This window comes from Culex quinquefasciatus, chromosome 2 (assembly GCF_015732765.1).
Source record: "Culex quinquefasciatus strain JHB chromosome 2, VPISU_Cqui_1.0_pri_paternal, whole genome shotgun sequence".
In the NCBI taxonomy this organism is placed as follows: Eukaryota; Metazoa; Arthropoda; class Insecta; order Diptera; family Culicidae; genus Culex; species Culex quinquefasciatus.
The window spans coordinates 16,919,373-16,944,553 of NC_051862.1; the positions used below are offsets into that span (position 1 = coordinate 16,919,373).

General features: G+C 33.7%; 1 long non-coding RNA gene across 1 annotated transcript; it reads left to right on the plus strand.

Annotated features, from left to right (window-relative positions):
• Window positions 1-18,001: 18,001 nt before the first annotated feature.
• On the plus strand, window positions 18,002-18,436 carry LOC119766141. The gene is made up of 3 exons (XR_005276948.1): window positions 18,002-18,137; window positions 18,218-18,304; window positions 18,375-18,436. It is a non-coding gene; the product is annotated as an uncharacterized LOC119766141 (long non-coding RNA).
• Window positions 18,437-25,181: the final 6,745 nt, after the last annotated feature.

A 25,181-nucleotide genomic window follows, 5' to 3' on the forward strand; every position in this document is an offset into this window, starting at 1 on the left:
TAGAGTTATCTAAGCCCGCTTTCACGCACATCATTTGTTTTTCGGGCCGGTACAAAATTTAACCTCAATCATGCGCACGTAGATAACTCTATTGTGCCTCTTATCTGGCCATATCAGCATTTTGACGTTCAATTGAAGCTGATTAAAAGCCTTTTCAACTGAAATCGAGTACTAAGAATTTCTCCTAAATGCTATGAAAATCAACATTTTGAAAAAGTTTGTAGGAAGTAATCGCCCAACATTCTCAAGAATGCTTTCAAAAAGATGGATGCGCTAGGGTTAGATTAGATTAGATGAAAATCATCATTCTGAAACAAAGAAATACTTGCAACGTGTTCCCTATTATATAAGTCAATTATATAATTATAAAATAATACAATGATTAAATCAATACAAGTAATTATTTAAATCAAGAAGAAAAAAAATCCGTAGATTTTGATCTTTATTCCGTAGTTCCGTAGAAATTTGCGAAATCCGTAGATCTACGGAAGATTCCGTAGACCTGGCAACGCTGCTGATCACGAATCCGAGGTCCATTTTTTGATATCTCGTGACGGAGGGGCGGTACGACCCCTTCCATTTTTGAACATGCGAAAAAAAGAGGTGTTTTTCAATAATTTGCAGCCAGAAACGGTGATGAGATAGAAATTTGGTGTCAAAGGGACTTTTATGTAAAATTAGACCCCCGATTTGATGGCGTACTCAAAATTCCGAAAAAAACGTATTTTTCATCGAAAAAAACACAAAAAAAGTTTTTAAAAATTCTCCCATTTTCCGTTACTCGACTGTAAAATTTTTTGGAACATGTCATTTTATGGGAAATTTATTGTACTTTTCGAATCTACATTGACCCAGAAGGGTCATTTTTTTCATTTCGAACAAAAATTTTCATTTTAAAATTTCGTGTTTTTTCTAACTTTGCAGGGTTATTTTTCAGAGTGTAATAATGTTCTACAAAGTTGTAGAGCAGACAATCACAAAAATTTTGATATATATACATGAGGGGTTTGCTTATAAACATCACGAGTTATCGCGATTTTACCCTTCTGGGTCAATGTAGATTCGAAAAGAACATTAAATTTCCCATAAAATGACATGTTCCATAATTTTTTACAGTCGAGTAACGGAAATGGGAGAATTTTTAAAACTTTTTTTGTGTTTTTTTCGATGAAAAATACGTTTTTTTCGGAATTTTGAGTACGCCATCAAATCGGGGGTCTAATTTTACATAAAAGTCCCTTTGACACCAAATTTCTATCTCATCACCGTTTCTGGCTGCAAATGATTGAAAAACACCTCTTTTTTCGCATGTTCAAAAATGGAAGGGGTCGTACCGCCCCTCCGTCGCGAGATATCAAAAAACGGACCTCGGAATCGTGATCAGGGACAAAAGTTACCTCTTAGGACAAAGTTTCACGCAAATCGAAGAGGGGTCGGGGCAACTGCCGTGTGAGTTGGCGGAGAATTACCCATTTGAAATTGTAATTTATCACAGAATTCGCAAGCACTTTACATTCTCATCAAATGTAAATCCAATTTGCCACCGGTAAAGTACTAACAAGGGTCGAAAAGTTTAACTCCCCTTTCCATCGAAACTGGCAACGCTAAATATGTAAACCACATTGGTGGAATTTTTAAAATAATTACTAAACTTCGCCCCCGCCGAGGTCGCATTCCCCGCCAGCGGAGAAAAGGTGAGTTTAGGGAATAAACCCAACAAGAGAACCACAGAACCGAGGTGGGCCTCAAATTTTCACGAGAAACGACATCGCGCAAAAGTTTAGAATCCAATTAATGACGTATTTTTCCCCGTTGCTCATCACTGTTTTCCCTCCGGTTTCGAAAAGAAGGCAGCCAACCTCTTGGAATTTGAATTCTTTCCCATCCGAGGGGGATCAGACAGGCCCATGTCAGGTGTACCAACCTGACTCCAATTATGAGGTATTCAGCGAGCGCGTTCGCTCCCAGGAAATTGCCAACCTCCGGAACACCGGGGACGAGCACTAGAATGAAGACGATGACGACGCCGGGAAAATAACGGAAAACGCATTTTTGTGGGGGTTTTGATGTGTCCTGACCAAGCTGGCGGGAAGAAGCACCTTGAAGGGCCGGGAAGCGTTGTTCCGGGAATTACCATAAAAATTCATACGCAAAGTTGCGCTATTTGGGTGGTGGGGGGTCACGGCGGGGGAAGGTTCGTGTGATAATTTTTGGGGGGAAGAAGGTGATCAGAGATGAATTGAAGGGTCTGTTGAAACTTTTGAAATGAATGTTATTAATGATTTGCTCTTAAAAATGTTTTGTTTGGAAGTCCACAAGCAGAGCATACCCAACCCATCTCGCATCGACCTCACCAATCTGCCTTAAATTTGAAGGGACGTATATTACTAGCATCTGGGCCAAAGTTTGGAGGTTGGAAAATCTCAAAAATCTTAAAATGACTATGGCAAAATTCAATCAAAATTCCAAATGCATCTGAAATGGCCGAAGATGCAACCGAGGTCCTGATTTTCGGTTCAAAGATCAGAAATCACTCACTCATCACCGAGCGAATCTTTGTCGACTGAAGCTCGCAACCTTTCGCGAGCGAACACAACTCTCAGGCTGAATCGCTTCACCCAGCCCACATTTTAGGTTTTAAGTAGGCCATAAAAGCCTATTTAGGCCGTATGAGGGTTTTCAGAACCATGATAAAACCGTAAGTTTAAAAATGTTACTAGGGAGTGACACAAATACGTCGTGAATTTCTTTGCCTACTCCGTCCGTCAACCCGAGTTACACACGAAAACGTTCAGAGAGGAGAGAATCTAACAACATACCAGCGCCTCGCTCACTTGGTCTGCACTACCACAGATTGCCGTAAATTTGTACTAGGCAGGGTGGAATTTGCTTTCAAATGTGTCTTTGATTTTGAGTTATCAACAAAATTGCAAAATTGAATTGATATTATTGATTTTAAGCAGTTTAAAAAAAATCGATCGCAAAATATTTCGCAATCGGTCTCTCTGAGCCATTCGCTGTGCTACTCGAATGGAGTGAGAGCGAGAGCAAAGAGAGAGTATTCAGTAGCGATAGGTGTGGAAGTGAAAAACGGTAGGAAACGAGCAGTTTTCGTCGCGTTCGATTTGTGATCGTGAGTGAATGAGTCTTTTTGGATTAATCAGGACCCCTGAATGAAACAAAATGAAGGGTGGAGTCTTTCAATTGGATCAATCAAAAGGGAATTATGGCCATTTTAGTGAAAAAATAACACAGTCGAATTTATATCTGAATGGAACACTTTTTTATTTGAGATTAAAAATTTTGCATTTTTTTCAATAACATGTCGATAACTCCTTTGAGATTTGACCAATTAGGATGCATCTTCCTTCAATGTGTTTTCAATTTATAACTACCACCTTGTAGAATAAGGACATTATTTTTTGGAGAAAACATAATTCAAAATTCACGTATTTCTCGGAAACCCAGCAAAAATAATTTTAATTAAAAATTTTCTGAACATTTCAATTAAAATGATATCAATATTTGAAAATCAAGCACAACTTTTGAAACGGTCTACAAATAGATTTGTTTTCTCATTTTTAAATTTAGAACAAATTTTTAAATTTTATAAACATCTTTATTGAAAAGATCAAAGAAATTAACAAAAGTTTAAATTTTAACATTGAAAATTGAACCACTAGTTTGCGAGATATCGTTAATTAAAAATTATAGTCTTTTAGGTGATACTAAGAAAAACTCATTTTCATCTCAGAAACTAATTGTCCGATTTTCATATTATCAGAGAGTAAGTTATTAGAAATTTTCTCAGCTCTTCAAAAGCATTTTTTTTAAATGAAAAAAGTTGAAATTTTTGAAAATTATAACCTAGAAGTGACAACAAGTCCAAAACGGAGCACTTGATCTAAAATTTGGTAAAGAGTTTTCCATTGGACATTTAATTTAGCCTTCCGAATATTTTTAGATTTTTTACGTGATTTTCGATATTTATATTATAAAAATCACACTTCCTGGATCCTGATCAATATTGGTGGTTGAAAAAAAAATATTACAAAATAAGTTAAATTACGCTGTAATTAACATTTAATCGTAGCTAGATTAAATGTTAATTACAGCGTAATTTAACTTATTATGTAACTTTTTTTTTCAACTAAATGTTTAATGTAGGAAAGAATTGAGCCAAAGACAAATTAATTGAAATTCAATAATAAGTAATGTAAATTTACATGAATCTTTCCTCTGCTTTCATCTATTTTGCAAACTGAGTACACACAGCACAGTTATTGATGTCCTACAAAATACCATCTGGTCAATGGCTTGTACCTGATAATTCATTTATATCTAGTATTATTTGCAACTTGACGAATGGTTTTTCAAGATTTTTTTTTGTGTCTTTTATTTTGAAGAGCTTTCAAATCTAAGATTCTGACATTCTTTTTGTAGAGGAAATAGTTTATTTTAAAGAAATGCTTATTATGATACAACATACAACTTTAAAGAAATCATCTATCAAGTGAATTTAACTTGTTTGTATTATCGTCATCAAAGGTGACAATTTGTTCGTTTTACTTAATTAATTGTATTAGTCTTCTTATTCGCATCTAACATATTTTTTGACACTTAAACACTTGTTAGAATTGATTAGTCAGATTGAAAAAAAATCCAGAAATGTTGAATTTTGTTGTTTTATCAAAATAAGGGTACATTTTTATAAGAATAAAGAAAATCATATCCACCATTATTTTCAAAAAGATTTAAAGATATTATAAAGAAGGTTTATTATTTTACAAAAAAAAATCATGGAGATTTACCCTTCTTATCTATGAAATTTACTGATTTAAAGTAATAAAGATTTGATAATATAGAAAAACAAAGATTTTTTTTTCTTGAGAATTATGATGATCATGAAGTTTTATATCTCATTCATAACATTTGAAGATAAATTTTAGTGAACGAAAAGATAATTAAATCTCTATGAGTTTTATTATTCTCTTAAAAACAAATTTCTGGGGAATGGGTTAGAACCAATTGATGTTGCTTTATTGAACAACTCAAAATTACAATAGTTTTGCTGTAAATTTTGCTTTAATTTTAGTTCAAAATTAATTGACAGTAGTAGTGGGCAAATAAAGAGCGAGCCGCTCAAAGAACCGGTTCACTGAAAAGAGCGAACGAACCGTGGCTCACAAAAAAAGAACCGCGGTTCTTTTTTAATCTCCGGTCTTTTGAAAGAACCGTTTCAAGATGGCATGATTTTTGATATAAATATAATTTATTGGATTTTCAAAAAACAAAATTGTATTAAATTTGTTTTTGAGAATTGGAAATGCAATTTCAAAAATGTCAATGCTTATAAAAATTAATCCCAAAAGTAAATGATTTGTTAAAATCTTACCAAAAATGTACTGAATATTTTATCGATTCAATCAGAATGTAGAAAAAGTTCTTAGAATATTTTCACCAAATAAAATATTAGCATCATTTCAATTCTTGTAGAAATTAATACAATTTTAAAATTACATGCAATTTTTCCTGCATCCTAGATTTAAGTTTGAATGCCATTCTATTACTCGAATGTTTTGGTTCGAGTAGAAATCTTGACATGAATACCACCAAGACCTATGGTTTTCAAGGGCATCTTCTCGTTTTCAGTTTAATTTTTTATCAAATAATTCATAAAAGTCCAATGTGAAATAACTTATAAAATCACACGATTCTTAAAAAAACCTTTTCATCCAAATTTTGAAAAGGAGCGAAAGAACCGTTCAAAAGAACGGCTCTTTTAAATGAGTGAACGAAAATGAGCGGCTCCTAAAAAAGAGCAATTTTGCCCACCTCTAATTGACAGTATAATTATTAAAAGATGTTTTATTATTTTTCTAATATATGGGAATAATATCAAAAATAAATCGAATCACATATTTCTTGCGAATCAAATTAAAAATTTTGTTCAGAATTATTCCATTTTTTTAGCCAATTTGTTTTGAAATATAGATCATAAATATAAGGAACAAGCCTTAACCGACAAACTTCGTTCTGCCTTTTTTCGTTTGTTAAATTTTTTAACTTTTTTGCTTATTCAGCCAGTGATCAAAATAAAATCATTTTACGTAACTTTTCCCATACAATCTTCAGATTTTCCGGAATCGGTTCCAGCGTGGCCAAAGTTGTAACTTTTTGACGTAAGAACCTTCCTTGGACTTATACGAACCCAACGTAACAAAGAGCACCTCGATCCGACGTTTCGTGTTGAATTGATTCGCGTTCGAACAAAACCATCGAAATTTTTTATATAAATAGAACATGAGATATTAATAAAAAGCCCAAAAAATCCAAAATTCCACCCTGCCTCATCAGTTCAGATCTTCTACGATTATGACGACGTTCTAGTCCCGCCAACCATCACCGTGTGGTCTGCCCAGATATTCGATGACTTTGCAAGCGGAAGCAGTCACGGTGGATATCCCCGGTAAAACTCCACACCAACGAGACGACGACCACATTTTTCGTACACCACGGTGCTGGTCGCCGTTAGTCGTAATAAAATTAAAGCTACTAAACCATCAAAGAGCGGAAGTGCTCTGCGAAGCGTTCAGCCGTAATGGAGGGGGCGTGACTCGAATTAGACGCCCGACACCTTTTCCTTTTGAAAATCCTTCTCTCTCTCAACTGGATGAAATTAGGAAAAGTGCAGTCGAACGAAACTTGAATTGACAAAGTTGGGATTTCGCTGCAATTCCACGCTGATTGCTGGAAACCACAATCAACTTTATCCCTCTCTCTCTAGTGGCAATGGTGGAAGAACTCAATCAAAACTGTTTCCAATCACAGCGCGCCCCCTCGCGGTGTGTAACACTCAATCTGTGCAGTGCAGTTCTTGGGAAATGCAATCTGCCATCGGCGACCGACTAGGACGACGACGGTGGCGCGTTGCGTTCTGATGCAATTTACATATCAAAGAAAGGAAACTAGCTCCCTTGCAGTGGCAGTTGCAGTAGAAAACGGTACAAGTTCCTTCCCGCCGCCTTGCCTTGTTCCCCGGGAACACTATAATATAACAAAACTTTTCAAATCAAGCAATCTTGAGAGCCTCCTGAGGGGGTGGATTGGCAGGGGTTCCTAAAATGGCAGTAAATTGACTAAAATTATGTTTTTTGAAATTTTCTTCACTAGATGACTCAAAGTTCGATAAAAAAGTTTTTTTCTTCAAAAATTTTACTTCAAAACAATTTGGAACTCCTGCCCCTTTTCCCCCGAACGGAAGGCGAGAGATTTGCGCAGCTAAATCAACTTTGTATACCCATTTCGTCTCAAGTGCTCCCGTTTCCCCGCAGAAAGCTTCCCCGATGCAAGGATTTCGCGTTCCGCGGGAGTGTTTCGGGGTTCTGAATAATGTATGCACTGCAGCTGCCAACGTGGGAGTGTGTGTCCTGGAGTTTCCTCCACACTTGTGTGTGTTGTTTATTTGCACACTTTACTCACCGGGGAACCGTGGTACCGAACAAGATACGGAGTTGGGTGTGACGAAGACCTATGAAGACGACACGACAACTGGCTCGATGAAGGGTCTCAGATAAGCGATGTAGCACCAGGGATGCCAAGATGGATCACTTTAAGGGTTTTGGTGAGGAACCATGCTAGTGGTTGTTTGATGATCTACATGGAAGGTTTAGTAAGTCGTAGAAAGTGCATTTTCATGAACGCGTGAAACTTGGGCCTTCCCATGGCAATTTAAAAGTTCCAAAAGGGCAGGTGTAAATTACATTTTAAAACACTTTTTCATTGAAATGTCAATACCTTAGCTTGTAATTCCTCCCCGCCCCCCTCGCCACACGCCTTGGCTAGAGTCGAGGGACATAAACTTCAAAAAATATTTACAACGGCCTTACTATCCTTCGAATAATGTTATATTCACAATAAAAACTATCAGAGTTTCGGAAAAACAAGAAAAATATTTTTTATAGAACCTTATGTTTTGAGCAAAACTCAGATTTTTATAAATTATTAAACAAGACATCATTGCGAGTTTATTATAACTCTTTTCAAAGCCCAGCAAACATTCGTGAAGTTTTTGTTTTTGTATGATGGATTCCGTCAAATCTTAATATTTTTAAGGGGAAAAATCACAACACGTTTGCTCAACAGAGAAAAACTAAATTTCAAATTTCAAGCCTGATTAAAAAAATAGGTGAAAAGTATCACAAAATGCTTTACATCATAACAATCATGCAGACTCGATTATCAGAAGTTTCGATTATCCGAAGTTCGATTATCCGAAGGTTTGTATGGAACTTTGGATAACCCAATCACGAACAAATGAAAAAATCATATCTATTTTTTTATTCTAAACATCAAAATCGAATTCTGTGACCCTATTTTAGTGAATTTTTAATGAATGACTATTAAATTACAAAATGCATTGATTCAATATTTGATTGCCGCCATTTTGACCGCCATATTGGATTTAAATTCTAGATTTTTTTACCGTTGTTTAGGGTTCATACTTAAGGTCGACAATAAAAAATAGACAACAATAATTAGGGGGCTAGCAAATATTTTTTCGAAAAATTTCAAAATTTTAATGAAAATTAAGGTTTAATCAACCGAAAACCAGTTAAAATGCATTTTCCTGCGTTTAAAATCAAATTTAGCATGTTTGAACTCCTTTGAAGCCATTTTAAATTTTCATGAAATATAAACATAAACTTCGAAAAATATTTGCACAGCCTAACCGGAGATTCGATAATCCAAAGTGAAATTTTTCCAAGGCCCTCGGATAATCGAGTCTGGACTGAAACATCAAAAACTCGCAAAATATTAATAAATTTGAATGAATAAATAAAACCTGAAAATTTTTGCTCTGCTCGATCAAAAATTTGTAGAAAAATCCATATCTTTTTTTTTTCAGCCGTCTTTGCATACTGAACACGCTCTAGGGGGCGAGGGGGGGTTGTTGCAAGTGTGACAAAGTGTGACAAGGAGGAGAGGGGGGGAGGGGGTTCGTGAGACTGTGACGTCACGCTAGACTATTAATTGAATTTTTTGAATATTCAGTCTTAAAATATAGCTTAAAAAAGTATAAAGTACAGCAAAAAAAGTTTAAACTTAACTCATAAATCACAAACTATTCAAAGCTTTAAGAAACAGAGTTTTTGATGACAGATACATATCAAATCATCGGATTAAATCAAAATGTTGATGGTAATTTCTATGAATAGAACATTTAGCAAAATAAAAACATTCAAAATTCAAAACCAAAAACAAACTACATTTTCTCGGTTGAAATACGAAAATAAAAATAATTATTTTTTAAAGTCATGTTTAAATTGTACATAAAACAAGACGGTGGGGGTGGAGGGTCCGACAAAACGTAACGTACTTTTCGAGGGGGGGTCAGAGCCAGCGTGACAAAGTGTGACATAGGGGGAGGGGGGGGTTAATTCTGGCCGATTTTAGCGTGACATACTTTATGGATGACGCCTATTGAACGAGACAAACATTTAATGAAAGGCTCCATAAGGATAAGGCTTCATAAATAAGCATACAAGTTTTTTTCAAATAAAAATAGCAATTTTAGTAAATTTTGAAATTTTGAAGACGGAGGACAAAAAAATTAAATATGTTTTATGTTTTATGTTTTATGTTTTATGTTTTATGTTTTATGTTTTATGTTTTATGTTTTATGTTTTATGTTTTATGTTTTATGTTTTATGTTTTATGTTTTATGTTTTATGTTTTATGTTTTATGTTTTATGTTTTATGTTTTATGTTTTATGTTTTATGTTTTATGTTTTATGTTTTATGTTTTATGTTTTATGTTTTATGTTTTATGTTTTATGTTTTATGTTTTATGTTTTATGTTTTGGGTAATTCTCTACCAACTCACACGAAATCGGGAAAAGTTGCCCCGACCCCTCTTCGATTTGCGTGAAACTTTGTCCTAAGGGGTAACTTTTGTCTCTGATCACGAATCCGAGGTCCGTTTTTTGATATCTCGTGACGGAGGGCGGTGACCCCTTCCATTTTGAACATGCATTTTTCAATAATTTGCAGCCTGAAACGGTGATGAGATAGAAATTTGGTGTCAAAGGGACTTTTATGTAAAATTAGACGCCCGATTTGATGGCGTACTCAGAATTCCGAAAAACGTATTTTTCATCGAAAAACACTAAAAAGTTTTAAAATCCTCCCATTTTCCGTTACTCGACTGTAAAATTTTGGAACATGTCATTTTATGGGAAATTTAATGTACTTTTCGAATCTACATTGTCCCAGAAGGGTCATTTTTTCATTTAGAACAAAATTTTTCATTTTAAAATTTCGTGTTTTTCTAACTTTGCAGGGTTATTTTTAGAGTGTAACAATGTTCTACAAAGTTGTAGAGCAGACAATTACAAAATTTTGATATATAGACATAAGGGGTTTGCTTATAAACATCACAAGTTATCGCGATTTTACGAAAAAAAGTTTTGAAAAAGTTACTTTTTGCGTTTCTCTTTGTTTCGTCGTCCGTGTCTGTCGCGGGTGACCATGAACGGCCATGATCGATGACGACCAACTTTTTCAAAACTTTTTTTCGTGAAATCGCGATAACTCGTGATGTTTATAAGCAAACCCCTTATGTCTATATATCAAAATTTTTGTAATTGTCTGCTCTACAACTTTGTAGAACATTGTTACACTCTAAAAATAACCCTGCAAAGTTAGAAAAACACGAAATTTTAAAATGAAAAATTTTGTTCTAAATGAAAAATGACCCTTCTGGGACAATGTAGATTCGAAAAGTACATTAAATTTCCCATTAAATGACATGTTTCAAAATTTTTACAGTCGAGTAACGGAAAATGGGAGAATTTTAGAACTTTTTAGTGTTTTTCGATGAAAATACGTTTTTCGAATTCTGAGTACGCCATCAAATCGGGCGTCTAATTTTACATAAAAGTCCCTTTGACACCAAATTTCTATCTCATCACCGTTTCAGGCTGCAAATTATTGAAAAACACCTCTTTTTCGCATGTTCAAAAATGGAAGGGGTCGTACCGCCCTCCGTCACGAGATATCAAAAAACGGACCTCGGATTCGTGATCAGGGACAAAAGTTACCCCTTAGGACAAAGTTTCACGCAAATCGAAGAGGGGTCGGGGCAACTGCTGTGTGAGTTGGCGGAGAATTACCCTTTTATGTTTTATGTTTTATGTTTTATGTTTTATGTTTTATGTTTTATGTTTTATGTTTTATGTTTTATGTTTTATGTTTTATGTTTTATGTTTTATGTTTTATGTTTTATGTTTTATGTTTTATGTTTTATGTTTTATGTTTTATGTTTTATGTTTTATGTTTTAAGTTTTAAGTTTGTATGTTTTATGTTTTAAGTTTGTATGTTTTATGTTTTATGTTTTATGTTTTAAGTTTGTATGTTTTATGTTTTAAGTTTGTATGTTTTATGTTTTAAGTTTGTATGTTTTATGTTTTAAGTTTGTATGTTTTATGTTTTATGTTTTATGTTTTATGTTTTATGTTTTATGTTTTATGTTTTATGTTTTATGTTTTATGTTTTAAGTTTGTATGTTTTATGTTTTAAGTTTGTATGTTTTATGTTTTATGTTTTATGTTTTATGTTTTATGTTTTAAGTTTTAAGTTTGTATGTTTTATGTTTTAAGTTTGTATGTTTTATGTTTTATGTTTTATGTTTTAAGTTTGTATGTTTTATGTTTTAAGTTTGTATGTTTTATGTTTTAAGTTTGTATGTTTTATGTTTTAAGTTTGTATGTTTTATGTTTTATGTTTTATGTTTTATGTTTTATGTTTTATGTTTTATGTTTTATGTTTTATGTTTTATGTTTTATGTTTTATGTTTTAAGTTTGTATGTTTTATGTTTTAAGTTTGTATGTTTTATGTTTTATGTTTTATGTTTTATGTTTTATGTTTTATGTTTTATGTTTTATGTTTTATGTTTTATGTTTTATGTTTTATGTTTTATGTTTTATGTTTTATGTTTTATGTTTTATGTTTTATGTTTTATGTTTTATGTTTTATGTTTTATGTTTTATTTTATGTTTTATGTTTTATGTTTTATGTTTTATGTTTTATGTTTTATGTTTTATGTTTTATGTTTTATGTTTTTAGTTTTTAGTTTTAGTTTTTAGTTTTTAGTTTTAGTTTTTAGTTTTTAGTTTTTAGTTTTTAGTTTTTAGTTTTTAGTTTTTAGTTTTTAGTTTTTAGTTTTTAGTTTTTAGTTTTTAGTTTTTAGTTTTTAGTTTTTAGTTTTTAGTTTTTAGTTTTTAGTTTTTAGTTTTTAGTTTTTAGTTTTTAGTTTTTAGTTTTTAGTTTTTAGTTTTTAGTTTTTAGTTTTAGTTTTTAGTTTTTAGTTTTAGTTTTTAGTTTTTAGTTTTTAGTTTTTAGTTTTTAGTTTTTAGTTTTTAGTTTTTAGTTTTTAGTTTTTAGTTTTTAGTTTTTAGTTTTTAGTTTTTAGTTTTTAGTTTTTAGTTTTTAGTTTTTAGTTTTTAGTTTTTAGTTTTTAGTTTTTAGTTTTTAGTTTTTAGTTTTTAGTTTTTAGTTTTTAGTTTTTAGTTTTTAGTTTTTAGTTTTTAGTTTTTAGTTTTTAGTTTTTTAATTTTCAGCGAAGTAGTTACCTTTTTTTGTAGTTTTTTTAATAAAATACCTGGTTTTTTTTATTGTTTTACCTGTGATGGTTGGTATGTTTCGTAGAAAGATATTCATAACGCTTTGATAGCTAATTTGTTATAAGGAAAACTACGGTAACAGTAACTTCTCAATAGTAGCTACATTAACTCTAAACACACTCAATCTTCGTTCGATAACGAAAACATCAGCACGTCCTTCGACGAGATTAAGATGGGATCCGATTTCGCTCGATCTCAGCTAGCGAAGCGGTATATATCCAAAGCAGCATCCGTGCTTCTTATCTTGATCAATATTGGGGATTCAATTTTGTTTACCGTCGGTACGAGCGTCGGCTAAGAAACCAATAGGGTTGAGATTGCTTGTCCTTGTGGCTTGAACGAGAACCACACTACCCTGTACAAAGTGCTCGAAGAAGCCATTATTGGCGAACGGGGTGTGTACACCTCTTAAAGTGATTATCGTTTCATGTGTCACTTTTTAGTGGCCACGATTGTGTCGTAAAAGTGATCGCTCTCGAACGTTGTTTGCACTCAATAAGCTGGATATACTTATTGGGAGGTAACGACCATTTAACTACGGTGTAGCAGTTTCTGTAATTTATTTGCATTTTCTTTAAACACAATTTCATGAATTTCTCACTAGTTTGAATTTCCAATAACCAGCTGTTCAATCAATCCATTCAAGTGATTTCGTGTAAACTGTCACCCATAACATCGCTGTTAAACACGTTAAACTTAACGTTCCATGAACAACATCGTTCCATTTCATCCGCCCTAATCGATCGATGCTGTACTTCATTGATTGTTGTATCGACAAGCATTCGATAAATTTTAACCCTCTGAACTGCACTCCACAAACCTCTCGAAGGCACCCTCCCCCCTCTACCTCTGTTCTCATGGGAGCTGGACCAGTTTGCTCCTGTTTGTGGGACAAATGGCCGCAATCAACTCGAGAGCCCCCACTCGACTGGGACACAATCCACGACTCGATGGGTACGGGAGTGGAACCAGATGACATGTTACAACATATCATTGATATTAATTCAATTTCCCCCGGGGGCATTTTCCGAAAGGGGTTCCCAAACGGGGGGTTGTTTTAGGAGGCTGCACAGGTTGGAGCAGCCAGCTGGAATTACTTCACCGACGACGACGTCGACGACGATGATGATGATGGTTTGCTCGCACACGTACTTGAGTGCAGTTCAAACACTTCAAAATTTAAATATCGATGGCTTGATGGTAGGGGAGCGCAACCAGTTCCAAAACTCATTTCGACTAATATCAAAACGTTAAAATTTGTGCAACCCAGCAAACCCCTTCCGCCGTCGATAAGCAGCTGACGAGTTCTCGCTCGTGCTTGCTTAGTATTAATTTCCATGTTGTGCAGCAATATCCACAATGCTAAACGGTGAAGGACCAGCACCAGACCTGCGATGACATACGGTGGCAACAGGGCATCACACACATAAAATATTCTAAACACTCGAATCACGTGCATTTTCCCAGCTGCTTGGAGAGCAGAGCGTTGAATCGTTGAGCACTGCGCCTACAAATATATTGCTTACCATGCCAGCCGAGTGGAAGGATGCAAGGATCTGTCGGAGAAATTGGCACGCAAATGGGAGTTGTCAAAGGTGATTTTTAACTTGTAACATTTTTTATCATTTTAATTAAATTGGACCTACCTATTGTAAAAATCAATCGCCTAAAAAAAAATATTGGATAATTATTATTTATTGTGATTTGCAAAACTAGAGCGAGTTGTGGAGCTTCTTAGCAGCATCCCAACGATAAATTGCTTCAACACAGGAACGTGAGCGGGGGATCCCCACTTTTTTTCCTCCCCTTTAGGTTCAGAAATGTATTGTTGTTTGAACATTCGTGCTCAATCTCAATCCACTTCAATGAGTCATCTTTGCGGTAAACTTTACGCAGTTGGCCTGGCCGCTTTAACGTTTGTGATGTTTCAAAGCAATGCAATGGGGCACTGCAAGTGTTTATTATGACAAGAGCACGCTAGGCGTTTATCAACCTAAGGCATTTTCCAGGATGCCCACGAAAGACTGGCTTCGTTGGGGTTAGATTAGATTAGATTAGATTACATTAAAAATATTGTTATTGGATATCGCAGGAAATTTCACCTAACATACCAAAAAATTAAAGGCGTCAACTCTTACAAAAATTACGAAAACGAGAGAAAAATCGGATTTTTACACTAAAACTGCGAAGGCTTTAAAATTTCAGAGTTCAGAGCTGACCTTTACTTTTTCGGGTATGTTGCCTTTTTCAATTTGCGTCAAAAACAACTAAAATCGGTTAAAATGACGCGGAGTTTTGATTTTTTGAAAAAATCATTTTTTGCGGAAATTAACGAAACTGACCATTTTTGGGAGCACCCTAGCACGGTGCACAGTGAGCGAAATGGAACCCAAAATCGGACTTAATTGAACGCGGCTGGTTCCCTGGTATGAAAAATAGTGTTTCTAATATAAAAAAATCCGGGTAATCGATTGGTGATGGTTTCATCCACCGCACAAAACGGCAAAGGGTCCATTTTGCCCCAATTCCCAATTTTTTTTACATTTTTTCTTGAAAATCGATCTGTATTTAGAGCGGAGGCTTTATGCGGCTATCCAAAATGCACTTAAATTATGTGAAAATGTCCCAAGAATCCAGTAAAAATAACTACTTGCACCGCAAAAATCATCTAGGGTCCATTTAACCCCAATTCCGCTATAAAAGCATTTTTGGCCATTTTCAAATGTTAGTTCAGATTTTACAAATCTGAAAATATTTTTATCGTAAAGATCAGACAATTTTACACAAGAATGACGATTTGCACTTGATAGTTTAACACATTTATGTTGATAAAAATAAAATCATGTAAAAAGCAGTTTATTCTGCATTTGGGAGAATTGGCCCAAAACTGATTCTTCAATCATTTTATTTATTTTAATTTCTATATCAACAAAAATGTGTCAAACAATCAAGTGCAAATCGTCATTCTTATGTAAAATTGTCTGATCTTTACGATAAAAATATTTTTAAAATCTGGCCTAACATTTGAAAACAGCCAAAAATGCTTTTAGAGCGGAATTGGGGTTAAATGGACCCTAGATGATTTTTGCGGTGCAAGTGATTATTTTTACTGGATTTCTGAGACATTTCCACATAAGTTAAGTGTATTTTGGATGGCCGCATAAAGCCTCCGCTTTAAATACAGACCGATTTTCAAGAAAAAATGTAAAAAAATGGAGAATTTTGGCAAAATGGACCCTTTGCAGTTTCGTGCGGTAGATGAAACCATCACCAATCGATTACCCGGATTTTTTTACATTAAAAACACTATTTTTCATACCAGGGAACCAGCCGCGTTCAATTAAGTCCGATTTTGGGTTCCATTTCGCCCACTGTGCGGTGTAGGTCACCGTAATGGCCATAAAAAAAATAAATCATAAAAAAAACACAAAAAAAACAAATTCTTTATTTTTCTTTTTTAGTTTCAAGTTGGAATCCAAAAAAAAATTTTTTTTTAATTTTAGATTTTTTTATGTTTTATTGTCTCATAAAGACATCTTTTAAGTCATAGTGCATGATGGTGAAAAATATGATTTAAAAAAATATCTTTCTCGATTTCTTGATAAAGTGCACTGTTTTGGAGTTACAGAGTTTTTTCAGAAATTCTAATGTTTTTTGTTTTTTAAGTACTTTATGAAGAAAAGCCAAACCAAGCAAAATTAAACTTTTGTTAAATTTTCTGATCTCTTCAATATTAATAAATTGAGAGTTTTCAAATGTTTTTTTTTTTCCAAAATATGAAATGAGGAAAACTATCTATTTGTAAACCATTTTAAATGTTTTGCTTGATTTTATTCTTTTTTCAAACAATCATATGTCCGGAACCAAATTGTTTACCATTACGTACTATGGCTTGAAAGATGTATTTTTAGTCCCCTGAAACATATAAAAAAATCGAAAATTTTAAAATAAGTTTTTTGGGAACTCAACTTTTAGCGATAGAAAAAAAATGATTTTTTTCCGTACCTATTCTTTGTCGGAACTTTGCCGAAGACTTCAAATCGATCAGAAAATGTCTTCTTGAGATTCAGAATTCCATACATTTTCATAACCATTTTGTATGACCAGCATATATTGTATGGAGAATTGTATGGAAAAAAAACGATAGATGACTTTTTTTGAAATAAGAAATTTTCATCCAAATTAAAAAAAAAAACAAAGAAAAGTCGATTTGCGATATAGTAGAGATTTAATCTATATCATATTTCGAGTTATTATACAAGATGGTAAATATTATTTAACAGCGCAGCGATTTTTTTCAACAAATCGTTAGTTTCCTAATGTATTTAGGACAAAGTCAAATATTTGTTCTACTCAATTTTCAGAACATGGACCAAAATGTATGTATATATTTAAAATGACTTTTTTGCCAGTTGAAGTGATGACCAAGTTAAACCAACTCTAAAAATATGTTTTTCTTCGAAAATATCAGAAAATATCCTATAAATTTAAAACGAAAAGTTTAGTAATATATTTTTTCAATAGCGTTAGAATCAAAATGCTCAACACATTTTGAAGAGTATTTCACTGTTCAAAGTAAATAAATAATTTTTTTTGTAATATCTAAAATGCCATATCAATTATTAACAAATGATAATAAAACACATAATTTGTATTTTATTAATTGGTCATACATAAACTTATGCAAATATCAACAAAAAAATCGATGTTTAGAAATTTCACCAAATATTTCACTGTTCAAAGTAAATAAATAATTTTTTTTGTAATATCTAAAATGCCATATCAATTATTAACAAATGATAATAAAACACATAATTTGTATTTTATTAATTGGTCATACATAAACTTATGCAAATATCAACAAAAAAATCGATGTTTAGAAATTTCACCAAATCATCAAAAAATGCTTGATTTTTGACACTTTTTAAAAAATGTATTAAAATACATTCATAAAGATGTAACGAGTACATATGGATTAAAAGTACAGTCGGTATGATTGGGAAGTAAAAATACCTAAACTGTATGAAACGTACACGCCGCAGAGTAGAGCTTTCTTGCTGAGTGACTTTTGCTCATTCCTTTGGGCACTCAAATGCCGAGTACCTTTTGCGCCAGTTATCCCAAAAGCTTTCCGTTCAACCAGATGGCCGAGTGGTTTAAACTTTGCTCTTGAGGTGAGCCAGCACAGGAGATCGGGGAGAGCCAGCCGCACGAATCTCGCGAAGAGTTTCGCGTTTTCGCGGTTCGGGGTGATGAGATCGCGGAGGTAGTAAAGCGGTCAGGGAATGACAAGCTATTGTCCAGAGTTGGTAACCGTGAGAGGGAACGGAATTCGGAACTGAAGCCTCTCATAAGTCTCGGCGTTCTGATGACGCGCCCAACGGTTCACTTTTTACAGTTCCGCGGAAGAGGCACCAGTGGCCCTCGATTGTGCGCGTCTCGTGATTAAATTGTAGGTTTCTAGTTTTCCATGAGTTTGTCTTTTTAGGTTATCTCTAGTGTAATGTGTTTCTCTGTCCTTTCCCTGATTAGCTAGTTAGCGAGATTAGTAGTTCGAACTAGTGCCGTGTCGTGTGCGTGTGTGAAATTCTGCCGTGCATGTGCGTTCCAGAAATCCTGGTAAGTGCTGTCGTTGGCCACCTCGTGGTCACCTGCCCAGTGCGAAGCCTAACTTCTGCCCCATGACCAGCTCTGCATCCACCGCCACGCTCGTCAAAGACGGCCCGATCTACCGGGGACCAGCTACCGCTTCGATCCGGCTGCAACGCCCACGCCGCCGAAGGCCAGCGCTCGCCAAACCGCGCTCGGTAGCGGAACTGTACGGCCACGCCGTAACAGGACAGCAGCAACAGTCACCGCAGCGTCCTTGAACTAACCGCCATCGCGATCAGCATCCGCCATCGCGATCGCCAACCGCCATTGAAACCTAACCTGGAAGGTTAGGAAACCACGTGAGTGAAGAGGGAGAGAAGTCCGGCCTCGAAGGCGGACCCGCGAACCGGCAACCAACAACCAGCTAACCAGCGTTCCAGCCGAGCAGCAGCAGCAGATCTTCAAGCGTAGGTCGACGCGGTTCCCTCGCAGGTGCGACCCACCACGTGCTCGAGTCCCGTCCGGTGCTAACCGGAGAGCAGCAAAAGCAGCAGCAGCAAGTGATGACGTGGTAGACGCCGTCCGCAGCAAAACACCAACCGAGCAACCATCCAGAGTTTCTTCGAAACCAGCAGCAGCAGAACAGGTATCGAGACGACCGCGTGATCGTCGACCGCGAACGCCAAGCAAACCGTGAGTAAAGCATGCACTAGTGGTAAGACCATGGCCCACACCTTTTCGCCCGCTACCAACCTTACCAACTAAGTAGCGCGGCGCTGCGCGTCGAGATTGTTCCGACACGTCAAATATGAACACATAAAACGCACATAGCACACACACCTAAACCGGAAGAAGAAGAGAGGAGAAGGAAGACAAACACACGGTAGATTTTTGGATGAAGTAACAGGATCTCAGGGAAAGGAAGAGGGGAGGATCGCCGGCAAACACAAACGTACGTACGTAAACATGTATGACTCACTGTAAATAAACGAACACAAAACACTACAAATGTTTTTCTGCTGCACTTGAACACACAGTAGCTATAAAACAAACACTTATGCTAGGGTGACCGAGAGAGTCGACTCATGTTGATCGCGAACGATTAAATAAATGTAGATTTTCTTTCATTATTCTAGTTTACTTTATTCTATTTTTCTACTGGAGTCAGGGCTCCGAATCCCTTGGACCATTTGGCTATTTTTCTGCAGATCTGTTTCAGGTGGACTGTTAAAGGCCGCAGGTGATGAAACACGCCCTGAGGTCTCCAGTCCGTTTCCGGTTTCTTTTTCAGCTACCCTTCCTGGGTAGTGGCTTGGTACGCTAGTCGGAGTACCTCCGACGCGTTTTACACCCCCACAGAACTCCCTGTCCCGAAACGGGATTACTGAACCCCCCTCGAGAGGTCTCTACGGCTGGGCAAACCGACAAACAGGTGGATGGTCTCCCTCGGGAGTGGCGCTTAAGCCATCTCACTTAACCATAGGGGAGTTCGATAGGCTGGCGGGCTATACAGAAAAATATTAATTCATTCGGAAATTCATTCATTGAACTAAACTAAAACAAGCTGTGAAACAAAAAAAATCATATGCCGCGTAATTATTTTTTTTCGAAACTTGATTCCAATTGATACACAAAATTTAATGAGGAAAACTAGAAAATTTAATAATAAGTTAGCAAGAAATTAAATATAAATGGAACCTAAACAGAAAAAAACCCAAAGCATAGGAGCTTGAGTTTAAAATTGTAGCCATTTCAAAGATTTTTTTCAAATTTTGATTTAGCAAAACTTATATTTTCCCAGTTTGTTAGTTAAATTCGTGATTTTTTCCAGTTGAATCAAATCCCCGTTTGTTCGATTTTTTTCTGAGTTTGCCACCCGTTTTTCTTAAATTAGATATTGAGGTGAAATTTGTTGTGACTTGTGACTTTGTTTTGCAAAAAAAAAAAAAATTCTACGCGGTATTGGAAATTTAAAAAAAATGTATTTTGCTTTAATTGACAATAACTTATGAGTCATTTCACCTCAATCGTAAATTTTTATCAATATTTTTTGATCAACCTTAATTTTTTTGAGGCTGTTGATAACATCAAAACAAGTCAGAATACCAAAGTTTTACATTTTCTCGTGAAAATTGTGAAAACCTCAATTTATAAACTGTGATATCTCGAGAACATCAAATCATAGCAGATTGATACAGGATTTATAAAAATCTAAAAATCGATTGACGCAGTTAACTTTTTGATTAGAACATTATTTCAATGTGAGCAATTCTCTACGAAATCGGTCTTTTTTTCTTCAATTTTAATTTTTGTATTTTTTAATCCGGCTGAAACTTTTTTGGTGCCTTTGGTATGCCCAAAGAAGCCATTTTGCATCATTAGTTTGTCCATATAATTTTCCATACAAATTTGGCAGCTGTCCATACAAAAATGATATGTGAAAATTCAAAAATCTGTATCTTTCGAAGGAATTTTTTGATCGATTTGGTGTCTTCGGCAAAGTTGTAGGTATGAATACGGACTACACTGGAAAAAATGATACACGGTAAAAAAATTTGGTGATTTTTTATTTTGTATCACTAAAACTTGATTTGCAAAAAACACTATTTTTAATTTTTTTATTTTTGATATGTTTTAGAGGACATAAAAAACTTTTCAGAAATTTTCAGGTTGTGCAAAATCTTTGAACGAGTTATGAATTTTTAATCAATACTGATTTTTCAAAAATCGAAATATTGGTCGCAAAAATTTTTCAACTTCATTTTTCGATATAAAATCAAATTTGCAATCGAAAAGTACTTAAGTAAAATTTTGATAAAGTGCACCGTTTTCAAGTTAAATCCATATTAAGGTGACTTTTTTGAAAATAGTCGCAGTTTTTCATTTTTTTAAATTAGTGCACATGTTTGCACACTTTTGGAAAAAATATTTTTGAAAAGCTGAGAAAATTCTCTATATTTTGCTTCTTCGGACTTTGTTGATACGATCTTTAGTTGCTGAGATATTGCAATGCAAAGGTTTAAAAACAGGAAAATTGATGTTTTCTAAGTTTCACCCAAACAACCCACCATTTTCTAATATCGATATCTCAGCAACTAATTGTCCGATTTTCAATGTTAATATATGAAACATTTGTGAAATTTTCCGATCTTTTCGAAAAAAATATTTTCAAAAATTTCAAATCAAGACTAACATTTCAAAAGGGCCAAACATTCAATATTACGCCCTTTTAAAATGTTAGTCTTGATTTGAAAATTTTGAAATTTTTTTTTTCGAAAAGATCGGAAAATTTTACAAATGTTTCATATTTTAACATTGAAAATCGGACCATTAGTTGCTGAGATATCGACATTGAAAAATGGTGGGCTGTTTGGGTGAGACTTAGAAAACATCAATTTTCCGGTTTTTTAACCTTTGCATCGCAATATCTCAGCAACTATGGGTCGTATCAACAAAGTTCAATAAAGCAAAGTATAGAGAATTTTCTCAGCTTTTCAAAAATATTTTTCCCAAAAGTGTGCAAACATGTGCACTAATTTAAAAAAATGATAAACTGCGACTATTTTCAAAAAAGTCACCTTAATATGGACTTAACTTGAAAACGGTGCACTTTATCAAAATTTTACTACAGTACTTTTCGATTGCAAATTTGATTTTACATCGAAAAATGAAGTTGAAAAAATTTTGCGACCAATATTTCGATTTTTGAAAAATCAGTATTGATTAAAAATTCATAACTCGTTCAAAGATTTTGCACAACCTGAAAATTTCTGAAAGTTGGCATTTTATGTCCTCTAAAACATATCAAAAATAAAAAAAAAAAAATAGTGTTTTTGCAAATCAAGTTTTAGTGATAAAGTTAAATAAAAATCACCAAATTTTTTTACCGTGTATCATTTTTTTCCAGTGTAGTCCGTATCCATACCTACAACTTTGCCGAAGACACCAAATCGATCAAAAAATTCCTTCAAAAGATACAGATTTTAGAATTTTTACATATCATTTTTGTATGGACAGCTGCCAAATTTGTATGGAAAATTATTTTGATTTGATTTGATTTGATGTGATAACCAACAGGGCCACAAGGATGACCTATGTAGCGGTTGCCTAGAATTACAGTGGCTCAGACTCAAAGGGAGCATCTTCAAATTACTGCCGTATGAAGGGCCAAAAGGGGGTGGTTGGACGCGTACGAGCAAAATCACTCACGGTGTCCTCAGGGGAAGAGAATCTCCTTCCGACAGTAACCTCCAATAACTCCGAAAAAAGTCTGACAAAGCTGAAAAACAGGGCTCGCACCCTGTTGGGGGCCTAAAAGGGCGCGGCAGACAGCTGGAGAGTGACAGGGGTCAATAGATATAGTAATTAGACAATCCTTTAGAATTGTATAATTAATAAACTATTTCCCCCTTGTGACGTAGTTCTGGTCTTCCACTATCTACATCCAATCTCCGCCATTACAGCATACCGTCCACTGCCCTGATGCTCCCTCCCCGATCCCCGGCTTTGATTCTAACTACTTATGAAAAGGAAAATCATAGATGAGAAAAGGTCAATGCGGATGGAGAGCAAATCGAGCTCAGTATCCCCTCACAAAGACTGGTAGTAAGTGTGAAAAAGACAGTGGAAAATATAAAGAAAGGCAGAAAAATAAAAAGATAGAATGTCAATGCGGATGGATCGATGATCCCCTCACAATGACAAAAAAGAGAAAGATGATAGGGAGAGTAAAAGAAGAACAGATAATCAGGAATAAGAAATAGTCAATGCAGATGAATGGCAAACTATGCTCAATATTCCTTACAAGTTAAATACTTTGAATACTTTGAATAATTTAAATACTGTAAATACTTTAAACACTTTAAACACTTTAAACACTTTAAATACTTTAAATACTTTAAATACTTTAAATACTTTAAATACTTTAAATACTTTAAATACTTTAAATACTTTAAATACTTTAAATACTTTAAATACTTTAAATACTTTAAATACTTTAAATACTTTAAATACTTTAAATACTTTAAATACTTTAAATACTTTAAATACTTTAAATACTTTAAATACTTTAAATACTTTAAATACTTTAAATACTTTAAATACTTTAAATACTTTAAATACTTTAAATACTTTAAATACTTTAAATACTTTAAATACTTTAAATACTTTAAATACTTTAAATACTTTAAATACTTTAAATACTTTAAATACCTCAAATACAGTAAATACTTTAAATACTTTAAATACATTAAATACTTTGAATACTTTAAATACTTTAAATACTTTAAATACTTTAAATACTTTAAATACTTTAAATACTTTAAATACTTTAAATACTTTGAATACTTTAAATACTTTAAATACTTTAAATACTTTAAATACTTTAAATACTTTAAATACATTAAATACTTTAAATACTTTAAGTACATTAAATACTTTAAAATCTTTAAATATTTTAAATACTCTAAAAACTATAAATACTAAATACTTTAAATACCCAAAATACTTTAAACATTTTTAATACTTCAAATACTTTAAACACTTTAAATACTTCAAATATTTTAAATCCTTAAAGACTTTAAATACTATAAATACTTTCAAAACTTCAAATACTCAAAATACTTCAAAATACTTTGTATTCTTTGAATACTGTGAATACATTGAATACTTTTAATACTTTGAATGCTTTTAATACTTTAATACTTCAAATATTTTAATTCAATTCTTTAAATATTTTAGGTACTTAAAATACTTTTTTGCAATTCCGCTGTGCAACTGTCAACTTTTCCTGTCCTTCTGGAGAAACGAAACGGCCTACTTTTCCCTATCAAAAATAACTTAATGGAAAATTAATACCTTTCAATAGCAGTGCTGAAAAGTTCGACTTTTCAGCACTGAAATGGGTGCTGAAAAGTTGAACTTTTCAACACTAGTATCAAAAAGTAACATTTTTCAATATTGTTTCTTTTGAACGGTGAATTTACTAAACACATGAATGTTTGACAAAAAATTCCATTCAAGAAGCATTTTTCGGAATTGCAAAAAATGTTGTAAGCAACTCGTTGCAAAACTTGATTTTTTCAGCACTCGTCGTATTTATCCAACTCGGTAAACCTCGTTGGATAAATGTACAACTCATGCTGAAAAAATCTTCTTTTTGCAACTTGTTGCATAAACTACTAATAAAACTTTCAATACTTAAATACTTCAAACACTTTTAAAACATTTATTTTTTTCAATACTTAAAATACTTTCATAATTTCAAATGAAATGAGAAATTGTGGAGCCGATGGAGAGCAAATCGAGCTCAGTAACCTCTTAAAAAACATCAATATAGAAAAATATTCAGCACACTACTTCATTAATTTGAAATGATTGTAACTACCACCTTATCACCCACACTTCTATTTTTAAATATGCAAACAAATTGGAAATTCAAAATTTATAAAAACGGACGTTAATAAATTAATGAATGTCGCAAAAATTTCAATCGGTTTTATTTTGTCATTAAAATTATCAATAATTTTACTCTGAATAAAAGTTGTATCTGTTTTACAGCAGAAACATTTTTGAACAAAAGTTTGTAATCTGTTTAACTTTATTACATTCAAATCATAAAATCAGAAAAAAACAGAATTATTTTCCAATATCCACCACAACTTAAACAGAGTACCTGTAACAAATTAATAATTTTATATTTAAAAATATATCATGTGAAAATTTTTGTAAAACACTGGAAATTTTAATTGAGCGAAACCAATCAAAACCAGTGTGGATTTGAAAAATAATAATTAAAAAAAAATAAGAAGGCCATGGAAATCAGAACTTTGACACAAAAAAAAATATAAAAAGTCGTTGCCTTGGCTTGGCATATATGACAAAAGTGATTAAATAAGAAAAATGG